This window comes from Spea bombifrons, chromosome 3 (assembly GCF_027358695.1).
Source record: "Spea bombifrons isolate aSpeBom1 chromosome 3, aSpeBom1.2.pri, whole genome shotgun sequence".
Classification (NCBI taxonomy): domain Eukaryota; kingdom Metazoa; phylum Chordata; class Amphibia; order Anura; family Pelobatidae; genus Spea; species Spea bombifrons.
In genome coordinates, this window is record NC_071089.1 from 122,929,055 (window position 1) to 122,936,554 (window position 7,500).

General features: G+C 49.2%; 18 non-coding genes and 4 pseudogenes across 18 annotated transcripts in view; all 22 read right to left on the minus strand.

Moving 5' to 3' along the window:
* Positions 1-34, minus strand: part of LOC128485329 (5S ribosomal RNA) — a 119-nt gene extending 85 nt beyond the window's left edge. Inside the window, exon 1 of the ribosomal RNA XR_008351670.1 lies at positions 1-34. This exon is cut by the window's left edge and continues 85 nt beyond it. This is a non-coding gene — a ribosomal RNA (5S ribosomal RNA).
* A 215-nt stretch (positions 35-249) lies between these two features.
* On the minus strand, positions 250-368 carry LOC128486063 (5S ribosomal RNA). The gene has a single exon (XR_008352382.1). It is a non-coding gene; the product is annotated as a 5S ribosomal RNA (ribosomal RNA).
* A 188-nt stretch (positions 369-556) lies between these two features.
* On the minus strand, positions 557-665 carry LOC128487658 (uncharacterized; annotated as a pseudogene).
* A 266-nt stretch (positions 666-931) lies between these two features.
* On the minus strand, positions 932-1,040 carry LOC128487373 (uncharacterized; annotated as a pseudogene).
* A 318-nt stretch (positions 1,041-1,358) lies between these two features.
* On the minus strand, positions 1,359-1,467 carry LOC128486939 (uncharacterized; annotated as a pseudogene).
* A 197-nt stretch (positions 1,468-1,664) lies between these two features.
* LOC128485330 (5S ribosomal RNA) lies at positions 1,665-1,783 on the minus strand. Its single transcript, XR_008351671.1, has one exon. It is a non-coding gene; the product is annotated as a 5S ribosomal RNA (ribosomal RNA).
* Positions 1,784-2,016: 233 nt separating this feature from the next.
* LOC128485331 (5S ribosomal RNA) lies at positions 2,017-2,135 on the minus strand. Its single transcript, XR_008351672.1, has one exon. It is a non-coding gene; the product is annotated as a 5S ribosomal RNA (ribosomal RNA).
* A 218-nt stretch (positions 2,136-2,353) lies between these two features.
* LOC128486799 (5S ribosomal RNA) lies at positions 2,354-2,472 on the minus strand. Its single transcript, XR_008353078.1, has one exon. It is a non-coding gene; the product is annotated as a 5S ribosomal RNA (ribosomal RNA).
* A 233-nt stretch (positions 2,473-2,705) lies between these two features.
* Positions 2,706-2,824, minus strand: LOC128486128 (5S ribosomal RNA). Its single transcript, XR_008352442.1, has one exon. It is a non-coding gene; the product is annotated as a 5S ribosomal RNA (ribosomal RNA).
* A 197-nt stretch (positions 2,825-3,021) lies between these two features.
* On the minus strand, positions 3,022-3,140 carry LOC128486460 (5S ribosomal RNA). Its single transcript, XR_008352756.1, has one exon. It is a non-coding gene; the product is annotated as a 5S ribosomal RNA (ribosomal RNA).
* Positions 3,141-3,362: 222 nt separating this feature from the next.
* On the minus strand, positions 3,363-3,481 carry LOC128486044 (5S ribosomal RNA). The gene has a single exon (XR_008352363.1). It is a non-coding gene; the product is annotated as a 5S ribosomal RNA (ribosomal RNA).
* A 209-nt stretch (positions 3,482-3,690) lies between these two features.
* On the minus strand, positions 3,691-3,809 carry LOC128486810 (5S ribosomal RNA). Its single transcript, XR_008353088.1, has one exon. It is a non-coding gene; the product is annotated as a 5S ribosomal RNA (ribosomal RNA).
* Positions 3,810-4,067: 258 nt separating this feature from the next.
* On the minus strand, positions 4,068-4,186 carry LOC128485618 (5S ribosomal RNA). Its single transcript, XR_008351948.1, has one exon. It is a non-coding gene; the product is annotated as a 5S ribosomal RNA (ribosomal RNA).
* Positions 4,187-4,398: 212 nt separating this feature from the next.
* LOC128485629 (5S ribosomal RNA) lies at positions 4,399-4,517 on the minus strand. The gene has a single exon (XR_008351959.1). It is a non-coding gene; the product is annotated as a 5S ribosomal RNA (ribosomal RNA).
* A 236-nt stretch (positions 4,518-4,753) lies between these two features.
* LOC128484853 (5S ribosomal RNA) lies at positions 4,754-4,872 on the minus strand. The gene has a single exon (XR_008351218.1). It is a non-coding gene; the product is annotated as a 5S ribosomal RNA (ribosomal RNA).
* A 243-nt stretch (positions 4,873-5,115) lies between these two features.
* Positions 5,116-5,234, minus strand: LOC128484877 (5S ribosomal RNA). The gene has a single exon (XR_008351240.1). It is a non-coding gene; the product is annotated as a 5S ribosomal RNA (ribosomal RNA).
* Positions 5,235-5,461: 227 nt separating this feature from the next.
* LOC128487520 (uncharacterized) lies at positions 5,462-5,570 on the minus strand (annotated as a pseudogene).
* Positions 5,571-5,788: 218 nt separating this feature from the next.
* Positions 5,789-5,907, minus strand: LOC128485332 (5S ribosomal RNA). Its single transcript, XR_008351673.1, has one exon. It is a non-coding gene; the product is annotated as a 5S ribosomal RNA (ribosomal RNA).
* A 242-nt stretch (positions 5,908-6,149) lies between these two features.
* LOC128486522 (5S ribosomal RNA) lies at positions 6,150-6,268 on the minus strand. The gene has a single exon (XR_008352815.1). It is a non-coding gene; the product is annotated as a 5S ribosomal RNA (ribosomal RNA).
* A 359-nt stretch (positions 6,269-6,627) lies between these two features.
* Positions 6,628-6,746, minus strand: LOC128485333 (5S ribosomal RNA). Its single transcript, XR_008351674.1, has one exon. It is a non-coding gene; the product is annotated as a 5S ribosomal RNA (ribosomal RNA).
* A 215-nt stretch (positions 6,747-6,961) lies between these two features.
* Positions 6,962-7,080, minus strand: LOC128485790 (5S ribosomal RNA). The gene has a single exon (XR_008352118.1). It is a non-coding gene; the product is annotated as a 5S ribosomal RNA (ribosomal RNA).
* A 224-nt stretch (positions 7,081-7,304) lies between these two features.
* Positions 7,305-7,423, minus strand: LOC128486773 (5S ribosomal RNA). Its single transcript, XR_008353053.1, has one exon. It is a non-coding gene; the product is annotated as a 5S ribosomal RNA (ribosomal RNA).
* Between the last annotated feature and the right edge of the window lie 77 nt (positions 7,424-7,500).

The following is a 7,500-nucleotide window of genomic DNA, read 5'->3' on the forward strand; positions in this document are numbered from 1 at the left end:
GATCGGGCGCTTTCAGGGTGGTATGGCCGCAGGTGTGAAAGTTTTTTATTTTACTTCTCTTATTCTGTTGCTGCTGCTGCTGCTGCTGCTGCTGCTGCTGCTGCTGCTGCTTGTCGTCAGACAGAAAGAATTATAAGCCCTGGGACAGGACAGAGAAGGTGAGAAGGTTCAAATAAGGGTTTAAAGCTTTGATGATGAGCAAGAAACACATGGCAAAAAGCTCTCCCCGGACTGTGAGAAAAAATTAAAAGCCTACAACACCTGGTATTCCCAGGCGGTCTCCCATCCAGGTACTAACCAGGCCCAACCCTGCTTAGCTTCCAAGATCAGACGAGATCAGGCGCTTTCAGGGTGGTATGGCCGCAGGTGTGAAAGTGTTTTATTTTACTTCTCTTATTCTGTTGCTGCTGCTGCTGCTTGTCATCAGACAGAAATAATTATAAGCCCTGGGACAGGACAGAGAAGGTGAGAAGGTTCAAATAAGGGTTTAAAGCTTTGATGATGAGCAAGAAACACATGGCAAAAAGCTCTCCCCGGACTGTGAGAAAAAATTAAAAGCCTACAACACCTGGTATTCCCAGGCGGTGTTCCATCCAGGTACTAACCAGGCCCAACCCTGCTTAGCTTCCGAGATCAGGCGCTTTCAGGGTGGTATGGCCGCAGGTGTGAAAGATTTTTATTTTACTTCTCTTATTCTGTTGCTGCTGCTGCTGCTGTTGCTGCTGTTGCTGCTGTTGCTGCTGTTGCTGCTGCTGCTGCTGTTGCTGCTGTTGCTGCTGCTGCTGCTGCTGCTTGTCGTCAGACAAAAAGAATTATAAGCCCTGGGACAGGACAGAGAAGGTGAGAAGGTTCAAATAAGGGTTTAAAGCTTTGATGATGAGCAAGAAACACATGGCAAAAAGCTCTCCCCGGACTGTGAGAAAAAATTAAAAGCCTACAACACCTGGTATTCCCAGGCGGTCTCCCATCCAGGTACTAACCAGGCCCAACCCTGCTTAGCTTCCGAGATCAGGCGCTTTCAGGGAGGTATGGCCGCAGGTGTGAAAGTTTTTTATTTTACTTCTCTTATTCTGCTGCTGCTGCTGCTGCTGCTGCTGCTGCTGCTGCTGCTGCTGCTGCTGCTGCTGCTGCTGCTGCTGCTGCTGCTGCTGCTGCTGCTGCTGCTGCTGCTGCTGCTGCTGCTGCTGCTGCTGCTGCTGCTGCTGCTGCTGCTGCTGCTGCTTGTCGTCAGACAGAAAGAATTATAAGCCCTGGGACAGGACAGAGAAGGTGAGAAGGTTCAAATAAGGGTTTAAAGCTTTGATGATGAGCAAGAAACACATGGCAAAAAGCTCTCCCCGGACTGTGAGAAAAGAAAAAGCCTACAACACCTGGTATTCCCAGGCGGTCACCCATCCAGGTACTAACCAGGCCCAACCCTGCTTAGCTTCCGAGATCAGGCGCTTTCAGGGTGGTATGGCCGCAGGCGTGAAAGTTCTTTATTTTACTTCTCTTATTCTGTTGCTGCTGCTGCTGCTGCTGCTGCTTGTCGTCAGACAGAAAGAATTATAAGCCCTGGGACAGGACAGAGAAGGTGAGAAGGTTCAAATAAGGGTTTAAAGCTTTGATGATGAGCAAGAAACACATGGCAAAAAGCTCTCCCTGGACTGTGAGAAAAAATTAAAAGCCTACAACACCTGGTATTCCCAGGCGGTCTCCCATCCAGGTACTAACCAGGCCCAACCCTGCTTAGCTTCCAAGATCAGACGAGATCGGGCGCTTTCAGGGTGGTATGGCCGCAGGTGTGAAAGTCTTTTATTTTACTTCTCTTATTCTGTTGCTGCTGCTGCTGCTGCTGCTGCTGCTGCTGCTGCTGCTGCTGCTGCTGCTGCTGCTGCTTGTCATCAGACAAAAAGAATTATAAGCCCTGGGACAGGACAGAGAAGGTGAGAAGGTTCAAATAAGGGTTTAAAGCTTTGATGATGAGCAAGAAACACATGGCAAAAAGCTCTCCCCGGACTGTGAGAAAAAATTAAAAGCCTACAACACCTGGTATTCCCAGGCGGTCTCCCATCCAGGTACTAACCAGGCCCAACCCTGCTTAGCTTCCAAGATCAGACGAGATCGGGCGCTTTCAGGGTGGTATGGCCGCAGGTGTGATAGTTTTTTATTTTACTTCTCTTATTCTGTTGCTGCTGCTGCTGCTGCTGCTGCTGCTGCTGCTGCTGCTGCTGCTTGTCGTCAGACAAAAAGAATTATAAGCCCTGGGACAGGACAGAGAAGGTGAGAAGGTTCAAATAAGGGTTTAAAGCTTTGATGATGAGCAAGAAACACATGGCAAAAAGCTCTCCCCGGACTGTGAGAAAAAATTAAAAGCCTACAACACCTGGTATCCCCAGGCGGTCTCCCATCCAGGTACTAAGCAGGCCCAACCCTGCTTAGCTTCCAAGATCAGACGAGATCGGGCGCTTTCAGGGTGGTATGGCCGCAGGTGTGAAAGTTTTTTATTTTACTTCTCTTATTCTGTTGCTGCTGCTGCTGCTGCTGCTGCTGCTGCTGCTGCTGCTGCTGCTGCTGCTGCTGCTGCTTGTCGTCAGACAAAAAGAATTATAAGCCCTGGTACAGGACAGAGAAGGTGAGAAGGTTCAAATAAGGGTTTAAAGCTTTGATGATGAGCAAGAAACACATGGCAAAAAGCTCTCCCCGGACTGTGAGAAAAAATTAAAAGCCTACAACACCTGGTATTCCCAGGCGGTCTCCCATCCAGGTACTAACCAGGCCCAACCCTGCTTAGCTTCCAAGATCAGACGAGATCGGGCGCTTTCAGGGTGGTATAGACGCAGGTGTGAAAGCTTTTTATTTTACTTCTCTTATTCTGTTGCTGCTGCTGCTGCTGCTGCTGCTTGTCGTCAGACAAAAAGAATTATAAGCCCTGGGACAGGACAGAGAAGGTGAGAAGGTTCAAATAAGGGTTTAAAGCTTTGATGATGAGCAAGAAACACATGGCAAAAAGCTCTCCCCGGACTGTGAGAAAAAATTAAAAGCCTACAACACCTGGTATCCCCAGGCGGTCTCCCATCCAGGTACTAACCAGGCCCAACCCTGCTTAGCTTCCAAGATCAGACGAGATCGGGCGCTTTCAGGGTGGTATGGCCGCAGGTGTGAAAGTTTTTTATTTTACTTCTCTTATTCTGTTGCTGCTGCTGCTGCTGCTGCTGCTGCTGCTGCTGCTGCTGCTGCTGCTGCTTGTCGTCAGACAAAAAGAATTATAAGCCCTGGTACAGGACAGAGAAGGTGAGAAGGTTCAAATAAGGGTTTAAAGCTTTGATGATGAGCAAGAAACATGGCAAAAAGCTCTCCCCGGACTGTGAGAAAAAATTAAAAGCCTACAACACCTGGTATTCCCAGGCGGTCTCCCATCCAGGTACTAACCAGGCCCAACCCTGCTTAGCTTCCGAGATCAGACGAGATCTGGCGCTTTCAGGGTGGTATGGCCACAGGTGTGAAAGTTCTTTATTTTACTTCTCTTATTCTGTTGCTGCTGCTGCTGCTGCTGCTGCTGCTGCTGCTGCTTGTCGTCAGACAGAAAGAATTATAAGCCCTGGGACAGGACAGAGAAGGTGAGAAGGTTCAAATAAGGGTTTAAAGCTTTGATGATGAGCAAGAAACACATGGCAAAAAGCTCTCCCCGGACTGTGAGAAAAAATTAAAAGCCTACAAAACCTGGTATTCCCAGGCGGTCTCCCATCCAGGTATTAACCAGGCCCAACCCTGCTTAGCTTCCAAGATCAGACGAGATCGGGCGCTTTCAGGGTGGTATGGCCGCAGGTGTGAAAGTTTTTTATTTTACTTCTCTTATTCTGTTGCTGCTGCTGCTGCTGCTGCTGCTGCTGCTGCTGCTGCTGCTGCTGCTGCTGCTGCTGCTGCTGCTGCTGCTGCTGCTGCTGCTGCTTGTCGTCAGACAAAAAGAATTATAAGCCCTGGGACAGGACAGAGAAGGTGAGAAGGTTCAAATAAGGGTTTAAAGCTTTGATGATGAGCAAGAAACACATGGCAAAAAGCTCTCCCCGGACTGTGAGAAAAGAAAAAGCCTACAACACCTGGTATTCCCAGGCGGTCTCCCATCCAGGTACTAACCAGGCCCAACCCTGCTTAGCTTCCGAGATCAGACGAGATCGGGCGCTTTCAGGGTGGTATGGCCGCAGGTGTGAAAGCTCTTTATTTTACTTCTCTTATTCTGTTGCTGCTGCTGCTGCTGCTGCTGCTGCTGCTGCTGCTGCTTGTCGTCAGACAGAAAGAATTATAAGCCCTGGGACAGGACAGAGAAGGTGAGAAGGTTCAAATAAGGGTTTAAAGCTTTGATGATGAGCAAGAAACACATGGCAAAAAGCTCTCCCCGGACTGTGAGAAAAAATTAAAAGCCTACAACACCTGGTATTCCCAGGCGGTCTCCCATCCAGGTACTAACCAGGCCCAACCCTGCTTAGCTTCCGAGATCAGACGAGATCGGGCGCTTTCAGGGTGGTATGGCCGCAGGTGTGAAAGCTCTTTATTTTACTTCTCTTATTCTGTTGCTGCTGCTGCTGCTGCTGCTGCTGCTGCTGCTGCTGCTGCTGCTGCTGCTGCTGCTGCTGCTTGTCGTCAGACAAAAAGAATTATAAGCCCTGGGACAGGACAGAGAAGGTGAGAAGGTTCAAATAAGGGTTTAAAGCTTTGATGATGAGCAAGAAACACATGGCAAAAAGCTCTCCCCGGACTGTGAGAAAAAATTAAAAGCCTACAACACCTGGTATTCCCAGGCGGTCTCCCATCCAGGTACTAACCAGGCCCAACCCTGCTTAGCTTCCGAGATCAGACGAGATCGGGCGCTTTCAGGGAGGTATGGCCGCAGGTGTGAAAGTTTTTTATTTTACTTCTCTTATTCTGTTGCTGCTGCTGCTGCTGCTGCTGCTGCTGCTGCTGCTGCTGCTGCTGCTGCTGCTGCTGCTGCTGCTGCTGCTTGTCGTCAGACAGAAAGAATTATAAGCCCTGGGACAGGACAGAGAAGGTGAGAAGGTTCAAATAAGGGTTTAAAGCTTTGATGATGAGCAAGAAACACATGGCAAAAAGCTCTCCCCGGACTGTGAGAAAAGAAAAAGCCTACAACACCTGGTATTCCCAGGCGGTCACCCATCCAGGTACTAACCAGGCCCAACCCTGCTTAGCTTCCGAGATCAGACGAGATCGGGCGCTCTCAGGGTGGTATGGCCGCAGGTGTGAAAGTTCTTTATTTTACTTCTCTTATTCTGTTGCTGCTGCTGCTGCTGCTGCTGCTGCTGCTGCTGCTGCTGCTGCTGCTGCTGCTTGTCGTCAGACAGAAAGAATTATAAGCCCTGGGACAGGACAGAGAAGGTGAGAAGGTTCAAATAAGGGTTTAAAGCTTTGATGATGAGCAAGAAACACATGGCAAAAAGCTCTCCCCGGACTGTGAGAAAAAATTAAAAGCCTACAACACCTGGTATTCCCAGGCGGTCTCCCATCCAGGTACTAACCAGGCCCAACCCTGCTTAGCTTCCAAGATCAGGCGCTTTCAGGGTGGTATGGCCGCAGGTATGAAAGTTTTTTATTTTACTTCTCTTATTCTGTTGCTGCTGCTGCTGCTGCTGCTGCTGCTGCTGCTGCTGCTGCTGCTTGTCGTCAGACAAAAAGAATTATAAGCCCTGGGACAGGACAGAGAAGGTGAGAAGGTTCAAATAAGGGTTTAAAGCTTTGATGATGAGCAAGAAACACATGGCAAAAAGCTCTCCCCGGACTGTGAGAAAAAATTAAAAGCCTACAACACCTGGTATTCCCAGGCGGTCTCCCATCCAGGTACTAACCAGGCCCAACCCTGCTTAGCTTCCAAGATCAGACGAGATCGGGCGCTTTCAGGGTGGTATGGCCGCAGGTGTGAAAGTTTTTTATTTTACTTCTCTTATTCTGTTGCTGCTGCTGCTGCTGCTGCTGCTGCTGCTGCTGCTGCTGCTGCTGCTGCTGCTGCTGCTGCTGCTGCTTGTCGTCAGACAAAAAGAATTATAAGCCCTGGGACAGGACAGAGAAGGTGAGAAGGTTCAAATAAGGGTTTAAAGCTTTGATGATGAGCAAGAAACACATGGCAAAAAGCTCTCCCCGGACTGTGAGAAAAAATTAAAAGCCTACAACACCTGGTATTCCCAGGCGGTCTCCCATCCAGGTACTAACCAGGCCCAACCCTGCTTAGTTTCCGAGATCAGACAAGATCGGGCGCTTTCAGGGTGGTATGGCCGCAGGTGTGAAAGTTCTTTATTTTACTTCTCTTATTCTGTTGCTGCTGCTGCTATTGCTGCTGCTGCTGCTATTGCTGCTGCTGCTATTGCTGCTGCTGCTGCTATTGCTGCTGCTGCTGCTATTGCTGCTGCTGCTGCTATTGCTGCTGCTGCTGCTATTGCTGCTGCTGCTGCTATTGCTGCTGCTGCTGCTATTGCTGCTGCTGCTGCTGCTGCTGCTGCTGCTTGTCGTCAGACAGAAAGAATTATAAGCCCTGGGACAGGACAGAGAAGGTGAGAAGGTTCAAATAAGGGTTTAAAGCTTTGATGATGAGCAAGAAACACATGGCAAAAAGCTCTCCCCGGACTGTGAGAAAAAATTAAAAGCCTACAACACCTGGTATTCCCAGGCGGTCTCCCATCCAGGTACTAACCAGGCCCAACCCTGCTTAGCTTCCAAGATCAGACGAGATCGGGCGCTTTCAGGGTGGTATGGCCGCAGGTGTGAAAGATTTTTATTTTACTTCTCTTATTCTGTTGCTGCTGCTGCTGCTGCTGCTGCTGCTGCTGCTGCTGCTGCTTGTCGTCAGACAAAAAGAATTATAAGCCCTGGTACAGGACAGAGAAGGTGAGAAGGTTCAAATAAGGGTTTAAAGCTTTGATGATGAGCAAGAAACACATGGCAAAAAGCTCTCCCCGGACTGTGAGAAAAAATTAAAAGCCTACAACACCTGGTATTCCCAGGCGGTCTCCCATCCAGGTACTAACCAGGCCCAACCCTGCTTAGCTTCCGAGATCAGATGAGATCTGGCGCTTTCAGGGTGGTATGGCCACAGGTGTGAAAGTTCTTTATTTTACTTCTCTTATTCTGTTGCTGCTGCTGCTGCTGCTGCTGCTGCTGCTGCTGCTGCTGCTGCTGCTGCTTGACGTCAGACAGAAAGAATTATAAGCCCTGGGACAGGACAGAGAAGGTGAGAAGGTTCAAATAAGGGTTTAAAGCTTTGATGATGAGCAAGAAACACATGGCAAAAAGCTCTCCCCGGACTGTGAGAAAAAATTAAAAGCCTACAACACCTGGTATTCCCAGGCGGTCTCCCATCCAGATACTAACCATGCCCAACCCTGCTTAGCTTCCAAGATCAGACGAGATCGGGCGCTTTCAGGGTGGTATGGCCGCAGGTGTGAAAGTTTTTTATTTTACTTCTCTTATTCTGTTGCTGCTGCTGCTGCTGCTGCTGCTGCTGCTGCTGCTTGTCGT